Here is a 24,860-nt window from a genome sequence, read left to right as displayed (position 1 = left end):
CCGCTATTCTACAAACATTAGGCACAAAGCGTCGATAGTATGCACAGAAGCCCAAAGAGCGGCGGAACGCTCCTTTGTGAATTGGAATTGCAAATGTTGCTACGGCTGTTGTTATCTCCTGCTCGGGGCGGATGTCTTCAGTACTGACAACAAGACCTGAAAATTTTGGTTCCTTGTACCCCAAGAGGCACATTTCTCATTTCAAAGAAAGTAGCGTACAGCGGATGGCTTCCAGAACTGACGGAGTCACGCTAAGTGCTCTCCGAAAGATGAAAACAATGCTGCCACGTCGTCCTGAGGGACAAGGCATGCCTGCCATTTTTGGACGGATACAACAGCGTCCATCATTCTTTGGAACGTGGCAGGAACGGCACACCATCTGAACCGGAGCCCCTTTATTAGTAGAGCCCGCCCGGAGTAATAAATGCGGTTGTTTCATGGTCGCATTATTGGAACTCTATTTGCCAGTATCCACTGCGTAATACAATCGATGAGAAGACCGCAGTGTGGCGGAGGCGGTTTAAAGAGTCGTCGATACACGCGAGGGGATAGAAGACTTTTTTTGAAATCTTTTTTTTTGTTGAGTTTTCTGTACCAGACACAAGGAGTACAGTCTTTCTTTTTTAAGATGACCGCAGCTGATCCCCTGGGGTCGTTAACGGTTCTAAGACGTCGTCGGTGAGCTTTTCTTTCACCTTCCGACAAATTTTATCTTGTCCCTTTACCAAACCCGGTAAAGGCGCTGGTGTATGGGTCGCTTGTTTTTGTTTGTTATGATGCAATGTTTTGGCGTGGAGGTCTGTCGTACTTTTAATGACGTAGCAAAGCAATCGCTAAAAAAGTCTAGAAGCTGGAGAAGCTGCAACTGTTGTGCTGTCAGGTTGGAGATCATGGCAGCCTTTTGTGTTTTCGCAAAATAAGTAGACGTCAATGATTCCGGTATACTGTGTATCTTAGGACCGTCGCTGACTTGCTCGAACGAAGTAGGCGACGGCTTCATGGGATGGCAGATGCTGTAGTTGCGCACTTGAATTTAAGAGGATTCTGGTTCGTCCGTTAATTAGGTCCATCAGGCCACTAGGGGTGAAAACTTGCCGACCGAGGCGTAGCGAAACTTTTTGCTCTACGGAGCTACAATTTGCCGGGGCTCGCTAGTATTCAACGGAGACAAACATGCTGGCTTGAGGTAGGTGGCAGTGTCAGGATGCCTTCGCGAATGAGGAGTGCCGGTCTTGGCTTTGCGTCCTCGTCGTACGGTGCTTGTGGGGCGGAAAATAGTACGACCAGCTTCAGTAAGTTTATTTCAGCGCCGTACACGCCAAGGTAGTCCAGGCCGAGTAAAAGCTATTTTGAGCAGTCGTGCAGCAAAATGAAACAACTGCGAAAGGTCAAACCGCGAACTTTGATCCTCGCGGTACACATGCCAACCGGCACCACGACGTGACCGCTTGCTTTACCAGTTGGCTAGCCATTCCAGGGTGTTGTAACCATCCGAAGGTTTGTCGGGAGGAAGCTATTTATAGCAGAATGATCGGCACCAGTGTCGACTAGAGCGATTATTGACATAGACTGTAATGTCGGCGGAAATTGTTTCGTTTTCTTCAGTGTTCCTCGTTTGGGTCGGGTGAGTCGGCGGTGTTCGCCACGTCAATGGAGGCAATTGACGTTGATTTGCAGCGGCCTAACCCCCGCATGTCGCAGGCTTTAGGTTCCCCGACGTGGCCTCAGGGACCTGTTCTCAGTCTGCTCAGAACTGAGAGGACGAGGAGGCTAGGAGTAGTGTCGGGGTGAGGAAGACCTCGATTGGTCCACTACTCGGGGTGTTGAGGGTACCTGGTTGAAAGCCGGATACTCCTGAATTCCCCGCAGCCGTTTCCCTTAGGGTGTTCGCGGCTCTTCCGGCGAAAAATCACGCAGCCCCATTCGGTGATAAGGGCGGTGGCGGATTACATGACCGTCTTCTCCGCAATGGTACCAGAGCGCCGGTTTTCTGGTAAGACCGACGCTTTACGTACCAGGCGTCTTGATTCGAAACGGGTCACAGGGTTCAAGACACGCCTAAATGGCTGTGGGGCAGCCGGCGGAAACACAAGCGCCGCAGCAGCAGGTGTGCGGACTACATCAGTATAAGCTGTTAGTCGGCATGTCACAGGAGCTGGGGTGCACAGGACATCCGTGTAGGTTTGAACCGGCTGTTAGACTTCAGTTGTCTGTGTTTTAAATGCAGAGCACTTCTTTAACTCACGATGTCACCCGGCGTTGTCGGCGTGCTTCGGCGTCCGCAACAGCCGTTCCAGGTGCGCCCTCTCCCCCACTTCTCCTCTCCCGCATCACGCTACCCTCCTCGATCTCAACAACAGGTCCGCACCCCTCCCCCTACACTATACAAAAAAATAATACTTACCGGCGCCTGGTTTTGATCCCACGATTCTGCGGGCGGAACGCAAGGTACATGGTGCTCTACCCACTGCGCCACAAAGCTGACACAGAATGGAAGGCTGCGAACGCGCCTTATATCCTTGACTCATTCAAACTACGGCAAGAAGCTGCTGATACAACGCATTCACTACCTGTGGGCGGAACGCGAGGTACATGGTGCTCTTCCCACTGCGCCACAAAACCGACACCGAATGAAAGGCTACGAACGCGCCTTATATCCTTGACTCATTCAAACTACGTCAAGAAGCTGCTGATACAACGCATTCACTACCACCAACTACCCAAACACTAAACGTTAACGCAATACACCCACCCCCTATGCGACGCATTTACTCGAGTCCCCCTCGCGGGGAGATGGGCCCTTTTTATTGCTGGGTGGACTTCTTCAGAGATAACACCGGCGATGGTAGCGACGGTTGTCTGGTTGTCGCTTCCTTGTAGTAGGTGTGGTCTTCGCGCTGAACGCTACGCACAAGTTCCCGGTGGGCTCTCATGTCAATAGGCGATCCGCAAGCTGCACGATTCCTTGTCCGTACTGCGTGGCGCGTTCCTGCAGCGAGGTTTCCATGGTGGAAGCCTCTCGTCCAAATTCGGCTAGAATCGTAGGAGGGCCTCGATCAAGTCGAGGGAAAATCTGTTCCTTGACACAACGCATGAAGTGGCGCGCCTTCACTGCTTCACTAATTCTGAGGTCAGTGCGTCTACTAGAGAGCGACATGATTTCCACAAACATGCCCACGGTCTCATTTGGCTTCTGAGCCCGGGATTGAAGACGACGCTCTGCCTTCTCTTTCCGCTCGTCCCGGCCGTAGCGCTCCTGCAACTGACGCCGGAACTCTGGCCAGCTTGTCACCGAGCGCTCCTGATTTACGAACCACGTTCGAGCGGAATCTTCCAGCGAAAAGTAAACGAGGCTGAGTTTGCGATCGGCGTTCAAATCGTTAAACACGGCTACAGGATTGAAGTCGTCCAGCCAGTCCTCCACGCCCGAAAAGGTGTCTTGTGAAACGCCTGTGGTGTGCATGGTGCGTGAAAAAACCAGTGGCGAGGTTCAACCGCTGCACTTGGTGGTTTGGCTGGCGGTGGTGGTCATGACGGCCCTAGTTCGAGTTGTAAGGCGACCGAACTCAGGTTCACGGCCTCGCTGGTGGCGGCTGGGATTGTGGACGAATGTTGTGTACATTCCGGCAGGCTTGAAGTTGACGGTTTCTTCGGGGTCGAAGTCCACAGGTTGGTGCCCAGCCCACTCCCCCAAAAATGTAACGGGAAGAATGAACCAAGAGGGTTTATTGGCGTATCTACACCGGCAGAGAACACGCTAGGCCGCGATGAAGTAGCACTGTCAAACAAGCAGAGCGCGCCCCAATCCTAGTCCTTGTTTCCTCTAAAGTTCCTTTTGTACAGGCGCTGTGGCGCATATCCAATGGGGGATTGTATGAGGGAAACTGCCATGAGACATGCGCTAATGGGCTTGCATGATGACAGCACTGCGGCAATATATCCACAGACAGAAATAAGGGTAGGCAGTCTTGATGCCATAGGTAGCTCTAGAGGGTTCTAAGCTGGCCGGCCGCTCTGGCCATGCTGCATACAATCGAGTCACGTCCCGAGGGTTAATAAGGTCTCCTTCACACCGAGTAGTCAGAGTGGCGCTTACTACTACCCCCAAGCGCAGTGAACAAATAGTGTAACATAGATACCCGACAAAATGGAGGGTAGCGCAGCCCCACCGGTAACGGAGAGGGCATTGCCCCAGATGCGTATTCGGGAGGTACTGCATTGGGATCCAAACCGGCGAGCATGTTTTTCTGCGCTTTCTTTTTTTCTTAAAAAAAAGGTGTCTGTTTCAAAGATAACAAAACGACCTTCATTTTCCCATTTGCTTTCCTAAGGTTCCTTGACAGCCTATGTTTATTTCAGCATTGAGTTTACAAGCCCTGCATTTCCCATTCTGATTCGCTACATGCAAAGCGAGGGCCTCTGTTCTGGAAGTCTGGGTGCCATAGGTAGCCTAAAGGAGCCACGAAGACAGAATACAAGTTTGTTGCATTCAAAATATTATGTTTTTTAGAGTGCCCCCAGCGCTCGTGCGGAGGCAAACAATGCTTTATTTACTGGGAAATTTATCAATTTAAGTTAAAATTTTGATTCTTGCGCTAAAACATGTGTTTCAACGACCTTTGCAATGACATCACAAGAACCGGTCTTTCATCGAAACATTGTGTGAAGCGGAGACTTGTTTACTGTAAGTCAACCTACACGGCGCCACCACACAGCGGCATGGTGCTTTCTGCCTTTGTTTGGCCTGCGACAGTATTTAAGCCTGGCTTTTTTTTTGTTCCTGCAGAAACATGGTGCTCGCTCGAGAAATATGGTCAAGTAAGACACCGCCTCTTGCGTTAAGCGGGCAGTATTGTCTAAGACACCCCAAAATCCCACAGTCCTGCGCCTCTAAACCAAGCATAGTTCAGGCAGTACCAACCGCAGTACGCATCGGCGCTTCTATGTTTGCGTCTGCTTTCTTAACTAACGCTATTTCTTCTACAATTCTTTCTGGTATATGAATGTGGTCTAAATTTAAAGCCAAATAGCTCGTTCCCCAAGCTTTTAGGGCCTGCCTAATTTGCCTTTGCTTTTGCCGGCCTCCCCCAATCGCAGAGCTAGCTAGTATGACACCATAGGTTCTGTTGCGGGAATTGAGCTAGTGGGTTGAATGGCCATTCCCTTTTTCTAATTATATAGCTTATCTGAGCGAAGTTCAATAAAGTTCATTGTCTGTCAAAACGATAAAGTTCATTGTCGGTCTGTCTGTCTGAGCGAAGTTTAGTTTAAAAGTGGTGTCAATGGGCTTCTAACGAGGCAATCTTTTGAATGAACCAAACTTGCATTTTGTCTTCATGGCCCCTTACAAGGTTTAAACGCTGGTCGACCGTTCCCGAAATGTAGACGCTACAGTCACTGCCCGGTGTCACCACTCCGACTACACCCGGTGTAGTCGGAGTGGCGCCAGCTACCCTCCCCCCTCCCCTCTAAATTGAGGAAACAATTACTGTAACAAAAATACCTGAGAAAGTGTAGCAGAGCACAGCCCCTTCGGTAGCGTTGTTGTCATTGCCCCAGACGCGTATTCCGGAGGTTGTGGGTTGTGATCTCACCCGGCGGCCTGTTTTTCTCAACTTTATTCTTTCTTTAAAAAAACTTTGTCAGTTTCAAAGGTCGTAAACTGACCTACCATATTTTCCCCTTCGCTGCTCTAGGATTTCTTGACTGCCTATCCTTATTTGTGTCTGAAGTTTAGGAGCCCTCATTTCTCATTATCATTCGCTACCTTCTTTTCGAGGGCCTATTTTCTGGCCGTCTTGCGCTACCCTCCCCTCCAAATTGAGGAAACAATTACTGTAACAAAAATACCTGAGAAAGTGTAGCAGAGCACAGCCCCTTCGGTAGCGTTGATGTCATTGCCCCAGACGCATATTCCGGAGGTCGTGGGTTGTAATCTCACCCGGCGGCCTGTTTTTCTCAACTTTATCCTTTCTTTAAAAAAACTTTGTCTGTTTAAAAGGTCGTAAACTGACCTACCATATTTTCCCCTTAGCTTCCCTACGATTTCTTGACTGCCTATAATTATTTGTGTCTGAAGTTTACGAGCCCTCATTTCTCATTCTCATTCGCTACGTTCTTTTCGAGGGCCTATTTTCTGGCCGTCTTGCGCCAGAGGTAGCTTAAGAGGGTTCAACGCTGATTGACCGCTCTCAACATCTCGTAGACGCTTGAATCACGGACCGCGGGTTAATAAGAAGGTCCCCTTCAGCCCAAGCACTCGGAGTGGCGCTTGTTACCAGCCCCAAGCACAATAAACAATTCCTGAGCATAACTACCCGACCCAGTGAAGGTGAGCACAGCCCCGCGGGTAGTGTAGTTGTCATTGCACCAGACGCGTATTCTGGAGATCGTGGCATCGGGTCACACCTGGCGGACATTTTTCTTCAATTTCTTTCGTTTATTCAAAAATTTGTATCTGTTACAAAGGTAATAAAAGGTACCTAGCACATTTTCCTCTTAGCTTTCCTTGGTTTTCTTGACTGCCTTCCCTTACTTACATTCTAAATATATATATATATATATATATATATATATATATATATATATATATATCTCGGTTCTGGCAGCCTTGATGCCTAGGTAGCATAAGAGGGCTTCCCGCCAGTAACCCGCTCATGACTGGCTGTAGACGTTTGAGTCACGCCCCGGGGGTTGTTGAAAACAAGGTCCCCTTCTCCCCGTGTAGTCAGAGTGGCGCTGGCTACCACCCTCAAGCGTCAGATACACTTCTAGTAAATATAAATAGCCCAGAAAGTGAGGGAGAACACAGTCGCCCAGGTAGCCGAATTGGTAAGGCATTCGACATGTAATCGAAAGGCGTGGGTTCGGTCCCCACTCTGGGCGCGTGTTTTTCTTCATTTTCTTTCTTCTGTATAATTAAAAAAATGTTTACTTAATTAACCGTAGCGAAAAAGAAAAGAGCCTAACCACACCCCTATGCTTCCTTTGGCGTTGTAGACTGCTGACCTATTATTCTGTATTTCCTCAACGAGCCCCTCATTTCCTTCCTATATTATTCTGCGAAAGCCTAGCGAGGGTCTCGGTTCTGGCAGCCTTGATGCCTAGGTAGCATAAGAGGGCTTCCCGCCAGTAACCCGCTCATGACTGGCTATAGACGTTTGAGTCACGCTTCGGGGGTTGAAAAGAAGGTCCCCTTCTCCCCGTGTAGTCAGAGTGGCGCTGGCTACCACCCTCAAGCGTCAGATACACTTCTAGTAAATATAAATAGCCCAGAAAGTGAGGGAGAACACAGTCGCCCAGGTAGCCGAATTGGTAAGGCATTCGACATGTAATCGAAAGGCGTGGGTTCGGTCCCCACTCTGGGCGCGTGTTTTTCTTCATTTTCTTTCTTCTGTATAATTAGAAAAAAATGTTTACTTAATTAACCGTAGTGAAAAAGAAAAGAGCCTAACCACACCCCTATGCTTCCTTTGGCATTGTAGACTGCTGACCTATTATTCTGTATTTCCTCAACGAGCCCCTCATTTCCTTCCTATATTATTCTGCGAAAGCCTAGCGAGGGTCTCGGTTTTGGCAGCCTTGATGCCTAGGTAGCATAAGAGGGCTTCCCGCCAGTAACCCGCTCATGACTGGCTGTAGACGTTTGAGTCACGCCCCGGGGGTTGTTGAAAACAAGGTCCCCTTCTCCCCGTGTAGTCAGAGTGGCGCTGGCTACCACCCTCAAGCGTCAGATACACTTCTAGTAAATATAAATAGCCCAGAAAGTGAGGGAGAACACAGTCGCCCAGGTAGCCGAATTGGTAAGGCATTCGACATGTAATCGAAAGGCGTGGGTTCGGTCCCCACTCTGGGCGCGTGTTTTTCTTCATTTTCTTTCTTCTGTATAATTAAAAAAATGTTTACTTAATTAACCGTAGTGAAAAAGAAAAGAGCCTAACCACACCCCTATGCTTCCTTTGGCGTTGTAGACTGCTGACCTATTATTCTGTATTTCCTCAACGAGCCCCTCATTTCCTTCCTATATTATTCTGCGAAAGCCTAGCGAGGGTCTCGGTTCTGGCAGCCTTGATGCCTAGGTAGCATAAGAGGGCTTCCCGCCAGTAACCCGCTCATGACTGGCTATAGACGTTTGAGTCACGCTTCGGGGGTTGAAAAGAAGGTCCCCTTCTCCCCGTGTAGTCAGAGTGGCGCTGGCTACCACCCTCAAGCGTCAGATACACTTCTAGTAAATATAAATAGCCCAGAAAGTGAGGGAGAACACAGTCGCCCAGGTAGCCGAATTGGTAAGGCATTCGACATGTAATCGAAAGGCGTGGGTTCGGTCCCCACTCTGGGCGCGTGTTTTTCTTCATTTTCTTTCTTCTGTATAATTAGAAAAAAATGTTTACTTAATTAACCGTAGTGAAAAAGAAAAGAGCCTAACCACACCCCTATGCTTCCTTTGGCGTTGTAGACTGCTGACCTATTATTCTGTATTTCCTCAACGAGCCCCTCATTTCCTTCCTATATTATTCTGCGAAAGCCTAGCGAGGGTCTCGGTTCTGGCAGCCTTGATGCCTAGGTAGCATAAGAGGGCTTCCCGCCAGTAACCCGCTCATGACTGGCTGTAGACGTTTGAGTCACGCCCCGGGGGTTGTTGAAAACAAGGTCCCCTTCTCCCCGTGTAGTCAGAGTGGCGCTGGCTACCACCCTCAAGCGTCAGATACACTTCTAGTAAATATAAATAGCCCAGAAAGTGAGGGAGAACACAGTCGCCCAGGTAGCCGAATTGGTAAGGCATTCGACATGTAATCGAAAGGCGTGGGTTCGGTCCCCACTCTGGGCGCGTGTTTTTCTTCATTTTCTTTCTTCTGTATAATTAAAAAAAATGTTTACTTAATTAACCGTAGTGAAAAAGAAAAGAGCCTAACCACACCCCTATGCTTCCTTTGGCGTTGTAGACTGCTGACCTATTATTCTGTATTTCCTCAACGAGCCCCTCATTTCCTTCCTATATTATTCTGCGAAAGCCTAGCGAGGGTCCCGGTTCTGGCAGCCTTGATGCCTAGGTAGCATAAGAGGGCTTCCCGCCAGTAACCCGCTCATGACTGGCTATAGACGTTTGAGTCACGCTTCGGGGGTTGAAAAGAAGGTCCCCTTCTCCCCGTGTAGTCAGAGTGGCGCTGGCTACCACCCTCAAGCGTCAGATACACTTCTAGTAAATATAAATAGCCCAGAAAGTGAGGGAGACCACAGTCGCCCAGGTAGCCGAATTGGTAAGGCATTCGACATGTAATCGAAAGGCGTGGGTTCGGTCCCCACTCTGGGCGCGTGTTTTTCTTCATTTTCTTTCTTCTGTATAATTAGAAAAAAATGTTTACTTAATTAACCGTAGTGAAAAAGAAAAGAGCCTAACCACACCCCTATGCTTCCTTTGGCGTTGTAGACTGCTGACCTATTATTCTGTATTTCCTCAACGAGCCCCTCATTTCCTTCCTATATTATTCTGCGAAAGCCTAGCGAGGGTCTCGGTTCTGGCAGCCTTGATGCCTAGGTAGCATAAGAGGGCTTCCCGCCAGTAACCCGCTCATGACTGGCTATAGACGTTTGAGTCACGCTTCGGGGGTTGAAAAGAAGGTCCCCTTCTCCCCGTGTAGTCAGAGTGGCGCTGGCTACCACCCTCAAGCGTCAGATACACTTCTAGTAAATATAAATAGCCCAGAAAGTGAGGGAGAACACAGTCGCCCAGGTAGCCGAATTGGTAAGGCATTCGACATGTAATCGAAAGGCGTGGGTTCGGTCCCCACTCTGGGCGCGTGTTTTTCTTCATTTTCTTTCTTCTGTATAATTAGAAAAAAATGTTTACTTAATTAACCGTAGTGAAAAAGAAAAGAGCCTAACCACACCCCTATGCTTCCTTTGGCATTGTAGACTGCTGACCTATTATTCTGTATTTCCTCAACGAGCCCCTCATTTCCTTCCTATATTATTCTGCGAAAGCCTAGCGAGGGTCTCGGTTCTGGCAGCCTTGATGCCTAGGTAGCATAAGAGGGCTTCCCGCCAGTAACCCGCTCATGACTGGCTGTAGACGTTTGAGTCACGCCCCGGGGGTTGTTGAAAACAAGGTCCCCTTCTCCCCGTGTAGTCAGAGTGGCGCTGGCTACCACCCTCAAGCGTCAGATACACTTCTAGTAAATATAAATAGCCCAGCAAGTGAGGGAGAACACAGTCGCCCAGGTAGCCGAATTGGTAAGGCATTCGACATGTAATCGAAAGGCGTGGGTTCGGTCCCCACTCTGGGCACGTGTTTTTCTTCATTTTCTTTCTTCTGTATAATTAAAAAAAATGTTTACTTAATAACCCGTAGTGAAAAAGAAAAGAGCCTAACCACACCCCTATGCTTCCTTTGGCGTTGTAGACTGCTGACCTATTATTCTGTATTTCCTCAACGAGCCCCTCATTTCCTTCCTATATTATTCTGCGAAAGCCTAGCAAGGGTCTCGGTTCTGGCAGCCTTGATGCCTAGGTAGCATAAGAGGGCTTCCCGCCAGTAACCCGCTCATGACTGGCTATAGACGTTTGAGTCACGCTTCGGGGGTTGAAAAGAAGGTCCCCTTCTCCCCGTGCAGTCAGAGTGGCGCTGGCTACCACCCTCAAGCGTCAGATACACTTCTAGTAAATATAAATAGCCCAGAAAGTGAGGGAGAACACAGTCGCCCAGGTAGCCGAATTGGTAAGGCATTCGACATGTAATCGAAAGGCGTGGGTTCGGTCCCCACTCTGGGCGCGTGTTTTTCTTCATTTTCTTTCTTCTGTATAATTAGAAAAAAATGTTTACTTAATTAACCGTAGTGAAAAAGAAAAGAGCCTAACCACACCCCTATGCTTCCTTTGGCGTTGTAGACTGCTGACCTATTATTCTGTATTTCCTCAACGAGCCCCTCATTTCCTTCCTATATTATTCTGCGAAAGCCTAGCGAGGGTCTCGGTTCTGGCAGCCTTGATGCCTAGGTAGCATAAGAGGGCTTCCCGCCAGTAACCCGCTCATGACTGGCTGTAGACGTTTGAGTCACGCCCCGGGGGTTGAAAAGAAGGTCCCCTTCTCCCCGTGTAGTCAGAGTGGCGCTGGCTACCACCCTCAAGCGTCAGATACACTTCTAGTAAATATAAATAGCCCAGAAAGTGAGGGAGAACACAGTCGCCCAGGTAGCCGAATTGGTAAGGCATTCGACATGTAATCGAAAGGCGTGGGTTCGGTCCCCACTCTGGGCGCGTGTTTTTCTTCATTTTCCTTCTTCTGTATAATTAGAAAAAAATGTTTACTTAATTAACCGTAGTGAAAAAGAAAAGAGCCTAACCACACCCCTATGCTTCCTTTGGCGTTGTAGACTGCTGACCTATTATTCTGTATTTCCTCAACGAGCCCCTCATTTCCTTCCTATATTATTCTGCGAAAGCCTAGCGAGGGTCTCGGTTCTGGCAGCCTTGATGCCTAGGTAGCATAAGAGGGCTTCCCACCAGTAACCCGCTCATGACTGGCTGTAGACGTTTGAGTCACGCCCCGGGGGTTGAAAAGAAGGTCCCCTTCTCCCCGTGTAGTCAGAGTGGCGCTGGCTACCACCCTCAAGCGTCAGATACACTTCTAGTAAATATAAATAGCCCAGAAAGTGAGGGAGAACACAGTCGCCCAGGTAGCCGAATTGGTAAGGCATTCGACATGTAATCGAATGGCGTGGGTTCGGTCCCCACTCTGGGCGCGTGTTTTTCTTCATTTTCTTTCTTCTGTATAATTAGAAAAAAATGTTTACTTAATTAACCGTAGTGAAAAAGAAAAGAGCCTAACCACACCCCTATGCTTCCTTTGGCGTTGTAGACTGCTGACCTATTATTCTGTATTTCCTCAACGAGCCCCTCATTTCCTTCCTATATTATTCTGCGAAAGCCTAGCGAGGGTCTCGGTTCTGGCAGCCTTGATGCCTAGGTAGCATAAGAGGGCTTCCCGCCAGTAACCCGCTCATGACTGGCTGTAGACGTTTGAGTCACGCCCCGGGGGTTGAAAAGAAGGTCCCCTTCTCCCCGTGTAGTCAGAGTGGCGCTGGCTACCACCCTCAAGCGTCAGATACACTTCTAGTAAATATAAATAGCCCAGAAAGTGAGGGAGAACACAGTCGCCCAGGTAGCCGAATTGGTAAGGCATTCGACATGTAATCGAAAGGCGTGGGTTCGGTCCCCACTCTGGGCGCGTGTTTTTCTTCATTTTCTTTCTTCTGTATAATTAGAAAAAAATGTTTACTTAATTAACCGTAGTGAAAAAGAAAAGAGCCTAACCACACCCCTATGCTTCCTTTGGCGTTGTAGACTGCTGACCTATTATTCTGTATTTCCAAAACGAGCCCCTCATTTCCTTCCTGTATTATTCTGCGAAAACCTAGCGAGGGTCTCGGTTCTGGCAGCCTTGATGCCTAGGTAGCATAAGAGGGCTTCCCGCCAGTAACCCGCTCATGACTGGCTGTAGACGTTTGAGTCACGCCCCGGGGGTTGAAAAGAAGGTCCCCTTCTCCCCGTGTAGCCAGAGTGGCGCTGGCTACCACCCTCAAGCGTCAGATACACTTCTAGTAAATATAAATAGCCCAGAAAGTGAGGGAGAACACAGTCGCCCAGGTAGCCGAATCGGTAAGGCATTCAACATGTAATCGAAAGGCGTGGGTTCGGTCCCCACTCTGGGCGTGTGTTTTTCTTCATTTTCTTTCTTCTGTATAATTAAAAAAAAATGTTTACTTAATTAACCGTAGTGAAAAAGAAAAGAGCCTAACCACACCCCTATGCTTACTTTGGCGTTGTAGACTGCTGACCTATTATTCTGTATTTCCTCAACGAGCCCCTCATTTCCTTCCTATATTATTCTGCGAAAGCCTAGCGAGGGTCTCGGTTCTGGCAGCCTTGATGCCTAGGTAGCAAAAGAGGGCTTCCCGCCAGTAACCCGCTCATGACTGGCTGTAGACGTTTGAGTCACGCCCCGGGGGTTGAAAAGAAGGTCCCCTTCTCCCCGTGTAGTCAGAGTGGTGCTGGCTACCACCCTCAAGCGTCAGATACACTTCTAGTAAATATAAATAGCCCAGAAAGTGAGGGAGAACACAGTCGCCCAGGTAGCCGAATTGGTAAGGCATTAGACATGTAATCGAAAGGCGTGGGTTCGGTCCCCACTCTGGGCGCGTGTTTTTCTTCATTTTCTTTCTTCTGTATAATTAAAAAAAATGTTTACTTAATTAACCGTAGTGAAAAAGAAAAGAGCCTAACCACACCCCTATGCTTCCTTTGGCGTTGTAGACTGCTGACCTATTATTCTGTATTTCCTCAACGAGCCCCTCATTTCCTTCCTATATTATTCTGCGAAAGCCTAGCGAGGGTCTCGGTTGTGGCAGCCTTGATGCCTAAGTAGCATAAAAGGGATTCCCGCCAGTAACCCGCTCATGACTGGCTGTAGACGTTTGAGTCACGCCCCGGGGGTTGAAAAGAAGGTCCCCTTCTCCCCGTGTAGTCAGAGTGGCGCTGGCTACCACCCTCAAGCGTCAGATACTCTTCTAGTAAATATAAATAGCCCAGAAAGTGAGGGAGAACACAGTCGCCCAGATAGCCGAATTGGTAAGGCATTCGACATGTAATCGAAAGGCGTGGGTTCGGTCCCCACTCTGGGCGCGTGTTTTTCTTCATTTTCTTTCTTCTGTATAGTTAAAAAAAATGTTTACTTAATTAACCGTAGTGAAAAAGAAAAGAGCCTAACCACACCCCTATGCTTCCTTTGGCGTTGTAGACTGCTGACCTATTATTCTGTATTTCCTCAACGAGCCCCTCATTTCCTTCCTATATTATTCTGCGAAAGCCTAGCGAGGGTCTCGGTTCTGGCAGCCTTGATGCCTAGATAGCATAAGAGGGCTTCCCGCCAGTAACCCGCTCATGACTGGCTGTAGACGTTTGAGTCACGCCCCGGGGGTTGAAAAGAAGGTCCCCTTCTCCCCGTGTAGTCAGAGTGGCGCTGGCTACCACCCTCAAGCGTCAGATACACTTCTAGTAAATATAAATAGCCCAGAAAGTGAGGGAGAACACAGTCGCCCAGGTAGCCGAATTGGTAAGGCATTCGACATGTAATCGAAAGGCGTGGGTTCGGTCCCCACTCTGGGCGTGTGTTTTTCTTCATTTTCTTTCTTCTGTATAATTAAAAAAAAATGTTTACTTAATTAACCGTAGTGAAAAAGAAAAGAGCCTAACCACACCCCTATGCTTCCTTTGGCGTTGTAGACTGCTGACCTATTATTCTGTATTTCCTCAACGAGCCCCTCATTTCCTTCCTATATTATTCTGCGAAAGCCTAGCGAGGGTCTCGGTTCTGGCAGCCTTGATGCCTAGGTAGCAAAAGAGGGCTTCCCGCCAGTAACCCGCTCATGACTGGCTGTAGACGTTTGAGTCACGCCCCGGGGGTTGAAAAGAAGGTCCCCTTCTCCCCGTGTAGTCAGAGTGGTGCTGGCTACCACCCTCAAGCGTCAGATACACTTCTAGTAAATATAAATAGCCCAGAATGTGAGGGAGAACACAGTCGCCCAGGTAGCCGAATTGGTAAGGCATTAGACATGTAATCGAAAGGCGTGGGTTCGGTCCCCACTCTGGGCGCGTGTTTTTCTTCATTTTCTTTCTTCTGTATAATTAAAAAAAATGTTTACTTAATTAACCGTAGTGAAAAAGAAAAGAGCCTAACCACACCCCTATGCTTCCTTTGGCGTTGTAGACTGCTGACCTATTATTCTGTATTTCCTCAACGAGCCCCTCATTTCCTTCCTATATTATTCTGCGAAAGCCTAGCGAGGGTCTCGGTTGTGGCAGCCTTGATGCCTAAGTAGCATAAAAGGGATTCCCGCCAGTAACCCGCTCATGACTGGCTGTAGACGTTTGAGTCACGCCCCGGGGGTTGAAAAGAAGGTCCCCTTCTCCCCGTGTAGTCAGAGTGGCGCTGGCTACCACCCTCAAGCGTCAGATACACTTCTAGTAAATATAAATAGCCCAGAAAGTGAGGGAGAACACAGTCGCCCAGATAGCCGAATTGGTAAGGCATTCGACATGTAATCGAAAGGCGTGGGTTCGGTCCCCACTCTGGGCGCGTGTTTTTCTTCATTTTCTTTCTTCTGTATAATTAAAAAAAATGTTTACTTAATTAACCGTAGTGAAAAAGAAAAGAGCCTAACCACACCCCTATGCTTCCTTTGGCGTTGTAGACTGCTGACCTATTATTCTGTATTTCCTCAACGAGCCCCTCATTTCCTTCCTATATTATTCTGCGAAAGCCTAGCGAGGGTCTCGGTTCTGGCAGCCTTGATGCCTAGATAGCATAAGAGGGCTTCCCGCCAGTAACCCGCTCATGACTGGCTGTAGACGTTTGAGTCACGCCCCGGGGGTTGAAAAGAAGGTCCCCTTCTCCCCGTGTAGTCAGAGTGGCGTTGGCTACCACCCTCAAGCGTCAGATACACTTCTAGTAAATATAAATAGCCCAGAAAGTGAGGGAGAACACAGTCGCCCAGGTAGCCGAATTGGTAAGGCATTCGACATGTAATCGAAAGGCGTGGGTTCGGTCCCCACTCTGGGCGCGTGTTTTTCTTCATTTTCTTTCTTCTGTATAATTAGAAAAAAATGTTTACTTAATTAACCGTAGTGAAAAAGAAAAGAGCCTAACCACACCCCTATGCTTCCTTTCGCGTTGTAGACTGCTGACCTATTATTCTGTATTTCCTCAACGAGCCCCTCATTTCCTTCCTATATTATTCTGCGAAAGCCTAGCGAGGGTCTCGGTTCTGGCAGCCTTGATGCCTAGGTAGCATAAGAGGGCTTCCCGCCAGTAACCCGCTCATGACTGGCTGTAGACGTTTGAGTCACGCCCCGGGGGTTGAAAAGAAGGTCCCCTTCTCCCCGTGTAGTCAGAGTGGCGCTGGCTACCACCCTCAAGCGTCAGATACACTTCTAGTAAATATAAATAGCCCAGAAAGTGAGGGAGAACACAGTCGCCCAGGTAGCCGAATTGGTAAGGCATTCGACATGTAATCGAAAGGCGTGGGTTCGGTCCCCACTCTGGGCGCGTGTTTTTCTTCATTTTCTTTCTTCTGTATAATTAGAAAAAAATGTTTACTTAATTAACCGTAGTGAAAAAGAAAAGAGCCTAACCACACCCCTATGCTTCCTTTGGCGTTGTAGACTGCTGACCTATTATTCTGTATTTCCTCAACGAGCCCCTCATTTCCTTCCTATATTATTCTGCGAAAGCCTAGCGAGGGTCTCGGTTGTGGCAGCCTTGATGCCTAAGTAGCATAAGAGGGATTCCCGCCAGTAACCCGCTCATGACTGGCTGTAGACGTTTGAGTCACGCCCCGGGGGTTGAAAAGAAGGTCCCCTTCTCCCCGTGTAGTCAGAGTGGCGCTGGCTACCACCCTCAAGCGTCAGATACACTTCTAGTAAATATAAATAACCCAGAAAGTGAGGGAGAACACAGTCGCCCAGATAGCCGAATTGGTAAGGCATTCGACATGTAATCGAAAGGCGTGGGTTCGGTCCCCACTCTGGGCGCGTGTTTTTCTTCATTTTCTTTCTTCTGTATAATTAAAAAAAATGTTTACCTAATTAACCGTAGTGAAAAAGAAAAGAGCCTAACCACACCCCTATGCTTCCTTTGGCGTTGTAGACTGCTGACCTATTATTCCTTTTATATATATATATATATATATATATATATATATATATATATATATTTATATATATATATATATATATATATATATATTCCTCATTTCCAAACCCTATTATCGCGCGAAAGCTTAGCGAGGGCCTCGGTTCTGGCAGCCTTGATGCCAAGGTAGCATAAGAGGGTTTCCCGCCAGTTAACCGCTTATGACAGGCTGTAGACGTTCGCGTCACGCCCCGGGGGTTGACAAAGTAGGTCCCCTTCTCTCCGTGTAGTCTGAGTGGCGCTGGCTACCACCCTCAAGCGTCAGATACAGTTGAAGTAAATATAAATACCCCAGAAAGTGAAGCAGAACACAGTCGCCCAGATAGCCGAATTGGAAAGGCATTCGAGATCTAATCGAAAGGCGTGGGTTCGGTCCCCACTCTGGGCGCGTGTTTTTTTTTCTTTCTCACGTAATTAATAAAAATTAATAATAATGTAACGTCACTAACGGTAAAAAAATAGTCTAACCTTCCCCTATGCCTTCTTTGGCGTTGTAGACTGCCGGCATTTCTTTCTGTATTTCCTAACGAGCCCCTCATTTCCAAACCCTATTATCGCGCGAAAGCTTAGCGAGGGTCTCGGTTCTGGCAGCCTTGATGCCTAGGTAGCATAAGAGGGCTTCCCGCCAGTAACCCGCTCATGACTGGCTGTAGACGTTTGAGTCACGCCCCGGGGGTTGAAAAGAAGGTCCCCTTCTCCCCGTGTAGTCAGAGTGGCGCTGGCTACCACCCTCAAGCGTCAGATACACTTCTAGTAAATATAAATAGCCCAGAAAGTGAGGGAGAACACAGTCGCCCAGGTAGCCGAATTGGTAAGGCATTCGACATGTAATCGAAAGGCGTGGGTTCGGTCCCCACTCTGGGCGCGTGTTTTTCTTCATTTTCTTTCTTCTGTATAATTAGAAAAAAATGTTTACTTAATTAACCGTAGTGAAAAAGAAAAGAGCCTAACCACACCCCTATGCTTCCTTTGGCGTTGTAGACTGCTGACCTATTATTCTGTATTTCCTCAACGAGCCCCTCATTTCCTTCCTATATTATTCTGCGAAAGCCTAGCGAGGGTCTCGGTTGTGGCAGCCTTGATGCCTAAGTAGCATAAGAGGGATTCCCGCCAGTAACCCGCTCATGACTGGCTGTAGACGTTTGAGTCACGCCCCGGGGGTTGAAAAGAAGGTCCCCTTCTCCCCGTGTAGTCAGAGTGGGGCTGGCTACCACCCTCAAGCGTCAGATACACTTCTAGTAAATATAAATAGCCCAGAAAGTGAGGGAGAACACAGTCGCCCAGATAGCCGAATTGGTAAGGCATTCGACATGTAATCGAAAGGCGTGGGTTCGGTCCCCACTCTGGGCGCGTGTTTTTCTTCATTTTCTTTCTTCTGTATAATTAAAAAAAATGTTTACCTAATTAACCGTAGTGAAAAAGAAAAGAGCCTAACCACACCCCTATGCTTCCTTTGGCGTTGTAGACTGCTGACCTATTATTCCTTTTATATATATATATATATATATATATATATATATATATATATATATATATATATATATATATATATTCCTCATTTCCAAACCCTATTATCGCGCGAAAGCTTAGCGAGGGCCTCGGTTCTGGCAGCCTTGATGCCAAGGTAGCATAAGAGGGTTTCCCGCCAGTTAACCGCTTATGACAGGCTGTAGACGTTCGCGTCACGCCCCGGGGGTTGACAAAGTAGGTCCCCTTCTCTCCGTGTAGTCTCAGTGGCGCTGGCTACCACCCTCAAGCGTCAGATACAGTTGAAGTAAATATAAATACCCCAGAAAGTGAAGCAGAACACAGTCGCCCAGATAGCCGAATTGGAAAGGCATTCGAGATCTAATCGAAAGGCGTGGGTTCGGTCCCCACTCTGGGCGCGTGTTTTTTTTTTCTTTCTCACGTAATTAATAAAAATTAATAATAATGTAACGTCACTAACGGTAAAAAAATAGTCTAACCTTCCCCTATGCCTTCTTTGGCGTTGTAGACTGCCGGCATTTCTTTCTGTATTTCCTAACGAGCCCCTCATTTCCAAACCCTATTATCGCGCGAAAGCTTAGCGAGGGCCTCGGTTCTGGCAGCCTTGATGCCAAGGTAGCATAAGAGGGTTTCCCGCCAGTTGACCGCTCATGACAGGCTGTAGACGTTCGCGTCACGCCCCGGGGGTTGAAAAAGAAGGTCCCCTTCTCTCCGTGTAGTCTGAGTGGCGCTGGCTACCACCCTCAAGCGTCAGATACAGTTGTAGTAAATATAAATACCCCAGAAAGTGAAGCAGAACACAGTCGCCCAGATAGCCGAATTGGTAAGGCATTCGAGATCGAATCGAAAGGCGTGGGTTCGGTCCCCACTCTGGGCGCGTGTTTTTCTTTCTTTCTCACGGAATTAATAAAAATTAATATTATGTAACGTCACTAACGGTAAAAAAATAGTCTAACCTTCCCCCATGCCTTCTTTGGCGTTGTAGACTGCCGGCATATATATATATATATATATATATATATATATATATATATATATATATATATATATATATATACACAACTGTTTTCAGCTGCCATCAGCATTATTCCATAGCTATTTTTAAACGTTTCACATTTCCTTGTGAAAGCGGCTGGAACAGTCGAGTGCACTCTCTCTGTCCGTACGCAGCACCGTCTATACATCGATCCCTCCCTATGTGGGTCTCTGCTTTCGAACTTAAGCATTGATTGCGAAGGTTAAGCAAACACATACTCCAGAATTCGCCATTTCAAACATCATAAGTTAGGTGAGGCCTGGAATAATTTGAATACTACACGCGCCTCTGACTTTAGGGTATTTGTAGAAGTTTGCAGAGATTGAGGCCAACGCTAAGTAGTTCACGAGCAGTCAAGGAAATCACTCAATGTTGAAGTTGATATCATTATCCACCTCAGAATATTTGACTTTGCCGTGTGCGGATGACGCCCTTGAAGGGACATCAGAAGGTGGAGTGCGTGTGCACCAGGAACCGACAGTGTAACTGATTATTCCAGCCGCAACTCGCAACTGATACTCTTTAAAGGCGTTGCACAAAACCGGGAAGTAGTTCCACCAGTTCAGACAACCGCTGCAATTCGAGATGATGATATAGATAATGCTGAATCCTTAAATGAACCCGCGTTCAAGGAGCTGATAGCTAAATCACAAGCTGAGCAGAAAAGCGCTTATCTCGTGTTGGTTTAGTACCGTTCCCCAGAAGCCCACTCGAAAACCAGCACTCTGAAAATACGGGGAATCAACTAGCCTATCGTACTTATCTATAAAGCGTAAATGCAGCCTTATACCGAGTGTGTAGCAACTTGAGTTCGAAAAGTACTAAAAACTGGGCATTGGATACACGCACATAGAAAGTGCCTCCTTATTTCTGAGGACAGCTTTTATTGTAAAGTGCATCTGCTTTTCTGGTTGCTTAAATATGACGCAGGTTGTGGTCGAGCCTATGTGAGCGTTCGATATTGAACACTCTCAAACCTCTTAATGGTTTTCAGAGAATAAATTCCTGTTACTTTTGATTTCTTGACGTCAGCTGCCTTTATCGTGTGTTTGGTGTGCTATGGACAACCGCATAGTGGCCATCGGCTTCTGTTAGACAAAATGGTCATGACTTATTTTTCTTTTGCATTAAATATTTTTTGCTTTGTAATAATGCTGCCCCAGCATACCCAATTTGCAAATTCAATATGTGCTTAGCACATCAGCACGCACAGTGTGCCTATGTGAATTTTTAAAGAGACTTTGTCGCAATCAAAAATTTGAGAACAACTCCAGCAAAAAAAAATCGCAGTTAGCGCAACGGCAGTGGTGCTACCGACCTCTAACATTGTGAAGCAGTTTTTTTGTGTTTATTGTTTTCGCTGCTTTGAAAATAATTCTGGTGTGAGCCGAAGTTATTAGAGCAAGTATACCATATAAGGCTGTTAAAAGTGTTCGCTTTTCCTTCAGCGTTTGCATTAAGGAAAGTTTGACATCCGCGTGAGTGCAGCCACACGGATACAAGGAAAATCTATGCGGCTTTCTCAGCCGTATAGCTGTCCTGAGAAAGCCGTATAGCTTTCCTTTGTAGCCGTGCGGCTGCACTCAGGTGGATGTCAAACTTTCTTTCATGAAACTTGGTCCACCTAGGGGATGTCTTCTAAACCTGGTCGATTAACAATGTTTGCATTGAGTAGTATTTTTTTGCAATAAGAAATACAATGCCCTATACAAGACAGCCGCCACTTTTGGCAGGTACGAATAATTGATGTCCTGTTTTTAAAATACATTCCCTCCAGAAGTTCACTGGGCTGCGAGAGCATGGCGCTCCCCTTGGCGATTGCGATAAGGAGTACTTCATTTGCTCTAACCTGCTCACTCATAGGGAAAGCTCTGGGACTAAGCTGTTGGTCTGCTGACCATGAGTAGACAGGATGCATGTTGGCCGTACTGTTGAGTTTTATGACGGTCGCCACAACCAGAACGCGTGACTGCCAGCGTTTCCAAGCATACTAAGGTACTTTAATCAGGACAGTCTAAATTTTGACATCAGCACCCCACTACTGCGGCTGATGTAGCCGTGTGGTAGCTTCGTTAAATACGACTTAAGGCGCACTTGGTCTCTTCTCTGAAAAAGAAATCTGCTTTTGCCGCCAGTGCTACCCCGTTCCCTCCCGTTGCCAGTTCCCTCCCGTTTCTGAATTTGCTGAAACTAATTCCTCGTGTGCTAAAGATTTATTTTGGTTATCGGAGAAACCGGAACGGAGGACACTGGATTACTTTAAACCACAAGGTATTCGTTAGGTTTGCGGGCAGGTAGTACACACGTGCATGAAATCTGTTTTATAATCGCGGATGTAGCGTTGACCGTTTCGGGTTTATACCCCTTTTGCAGAACCAGCTATTTTGAGCTCTCATTTACACGGACACGCACACACACACACACACACGTAGATAGATAGATAGATAGATGGATAGATAGATAGATAGATAGATAGATAGATAGATAGATAGATAGATAGATAGATAGATAGATAGATAGATAGATAGATAGATAGATAGATAGATAGATAGATAGATAGATAGATAGATAGATAGATAGATAGATAGATATATAGATAGATAGATAGATAGATAGATAGATAGATAGATAGACAGACAGACAGACAGACAGACAGACAGACAGACAGACAGACAGACAGACAGACAGAACGACAGACAGAAAGAGAGACAGACAGACTTGCCTTCATTAGAGTACAGTTACATGATTTTGCTGCACCTTCAAAATCATGTAACTGTGCTCTGATCAAGGCAAGTTCCATTGCCGCTACGTAAGTAAATTCTTTGTGATTGATCTTGCCGGGCATCTGCGCGCTTTGTGGGTGTTATCTTTCTCTCTCTATATATGTATAAATATATATATATATATATATAAATGTATAAAGATATATATATAAATGTATATATATATATATATATATATATATATATATATATATGCACAAAGTAGAAGTACGCTCTTCGGAGACTTTATTTCCAACGTTTCGACCTGAGACAGGTCTACCTCAGGAATGAAGGTAAAATCGTACGGACTCAGAGTGGGGGCGGCGCCCCGAAACACAAGCCACATGGGAAACAAACACACAAACGACCACACACAGCATACAGAGCTTATTCTGCCAAAGGCAGGCGAAAAAGAGCCTTCAAAAAAAAAAGCCGAAAGGAAGAGGGAGGAACAAGGTGGCAAGGAGGAGGCAAGAAAGAGGCAAGGAGGAACACTCTGCATGAACGCGGGTTGTGGGGATAACAGAAAATGCGACGAGTTCACGGGTGGCGAAAGGCCCAAAAACATCCGGATCCTTGTTACCGGTGACACGCATGTAAACTCACTGCTCGTGGCGGCGTGTGCTTTGTAGTTTTTCCCCTCCCGGAGACACCGGATATATATATATATATATATATATGTAACGCAGGAGACATGGCGTCCGTCGAACCACCCCTTTTATTAACAACTTCTTCTTCCTCGTCCACCACTATCGCACCCCACCGTCTCTTGGTGGCTAATCTCCCATTCCGGCCAACTGCCCTGCACCATCCATCTGCGGGACGTCACACGCTTCCCCCTCCCCCCGAGAGAGTGTTTGGTGTAGGGGCGGATAATATCGTCTTAGCCTCCCCACATGGACAATGTCAGTCTGACGACCGAGTGGAGCCACGCTGCGGTCGATCTCGTAGTTTACCGCAGAGATCTTGCGTAGGACAGTATACGGCCCTTGCATTATCGCGCAGAGTTTGCCGCGGTTGGGATTCCAGGGTGACTCATATAACACACAGTCTCCCACCTGGAGCTCTGACGGAAGAAACTTCTTGTCGTAGATGAGCTTATTCTTCTCGTGATACGCCAGGGAATTGCGGACTGCGTTTGCGCGAGCTTGTTGCAGGGTTTCGGCAGTGTTGGAGAGGAGGCAGGGGTATGATGGTGTGCCATACATAAGAAAACATGGTGGGTAGCCGGTGACTTCATGAGGTGTCTTGTTGTACTCATCGAAACCTCTGGAAGAAGGCGTGTCCATGGTTTTCGCGGTTCGTCGTTGATTTTGCAGCGGAGGCGAGTAACTATGGACTGATTAGTGCGCTCGTTTAGGCCATTACACTGCGGGCGTTGAGAACTTGTGAAAAGCTAATGAATGTTGTTGTGTTTGCGGAACTGCTTGAATTTGCCTGCGGTGAATCCTGTTCCGCGGTCGGAAAGGAACTTCCGAGGCTTTCCAGCGACGAAGATGCTCTTCAGGCAGGAAATGTACGCATCGCAGGTCTCATTTCGGTGCGCAAAAGCCCACACGTAACGAGTGGCATGGTCAACGGCCAAGTGAATGAACCTTTTTGGAGAACCGTAGTTCGCAAAACCTCCGATGGTGTCCATGGCCAGAAGATCAAATGGTTGTTCAGCTGGTGGTAGTGACTCCAAAGATCCGAAACGCTTGGTCTTCGTCTTCTTGCAGCGCTGGCAAGTGTCACAGTGGCGAATATATTTTGAGACATCGGTGATGATGTCAGGCCAATAATATTGTGGAGACAGAAGTCGCAATGTCTTCTTGACTCTAACGTGACCAAAAGCGTCATGAGCCTTCTGAAGAAGAGAAGGTCGCAGAGGAGCAGGAACGTAGACTTTTCGAATCCCTCTGTGAGTCACTATGGCCATTCCGTTCTCAATGACGTGATTGCAAGGCGGTTTGTCGTTGGGATGCTCTTGCAGTTGGTCAGCTGATAGGAGCTGAATAATCGGGTTTCGCGATAGTGCATCAGCTTCAATGTTTTCAGCGCCCTTTTGGTGCTTGATGTTTACATCGTACATGGAGAGTTTCAAGGACCATGGAAACAGACGGCCTCGCGGATTCTTGATGTTCTTAAGCCACTGTAGCGCAGCGTGATCGGTGACCACCGTAAAAGGTTTTCCATGTAGATAGCAGTGCCATTTGTCAATAGCGTCAATAATTGCCAAGCATTCAAGCTCTGTGATGGCGTAATTGACTTCATGCTTGAGCAGCTTGCGTGAGTGGTATGCAACTGGGTGCTCCCGGCCTTCTTCATCAGCCTGCTTCAAAACGGCGCCGATACCTTTGCTGGATGCATCACAGTACAGCACACAAGGTTTGGAGGCATCGTAGATGGCAAGAACCGGCTCTTCCGTGACACATTTATTCAGCTTTGTGAAAGCCAGTTGGCAGTCAGAATCCCAGTTCCACGTAGCGTCTTTGCTGAGGAGGCACGTCAGTGGATGGGCAATTTCACTGAAGTGAGCGATGTACCGACGGTAAACGTTCACGGTACAGAGAACCGCTGCAGCTCTTTCGGGCGCGATGGTGTGGGAAACCGCAAAATTGCCTCCACGTTGCTTCGTTTCGGAGTGACTGCGCTATTTGAAACCCTGTGTCCCAGGTACGCAATGGATGTTTGTGCGAACTGGCATTTCTTCGTTTTGAGCCTGACGCATTCGCTTTTAAAAGCGTTTAAAACGGCGTCGAGATGCTTCAGATGGTCAGAAAACATGTCAGAGTACACCACAATATCATCGAAGTAGTTCGTGACGTGTGCTAAGCGGTCTTTTGCTAGG

The 24,860-nt window shown here is 47.4% G+C and overlaps 1 non-coding gene across 1 annotated transcript; it reads left to right on the top strand.

Annotated features, from left to right (window-relative positions):
* Window positions 1-19,037: 19,037 nt before the first annotated feature.
* On the top strand, window positions 19,038-19,109 carry Trnar-ucg (transfer RNA arginine (anticodon UCG)). Its single transcript has one exon. It is a non-coding gene; the product is annotated as a tRNA-Arg (tRNA).
* The last annotated feature ends 5,751 nt before the right edge of the window (window positions 19,110-24,860 follow it).

The sequence above is a fragment of the Haemaphysalis longicornis genome, unplaced genomic scaffold (assembly GCF_048455015.1).
Source record: "Haemaphysalis longicornis isolate Haplotype H1 unplaced genomic scaffold, Haemaphysalis longicornis Haplotype H1 scaffold_4, whole genome shotgun sequence".
Taxonomy (NCBI): Eukaryota; Metazoa; Arthropoda; class Arachnida; order Ixodida; family Ixodidae; genus Haemaphysalis; species Haemaphysalis longicornis.
Note: the sequence above shows the minus strand (reverse complement) of the source record. Positions and strands in the feature narration are given on the sequence as shown.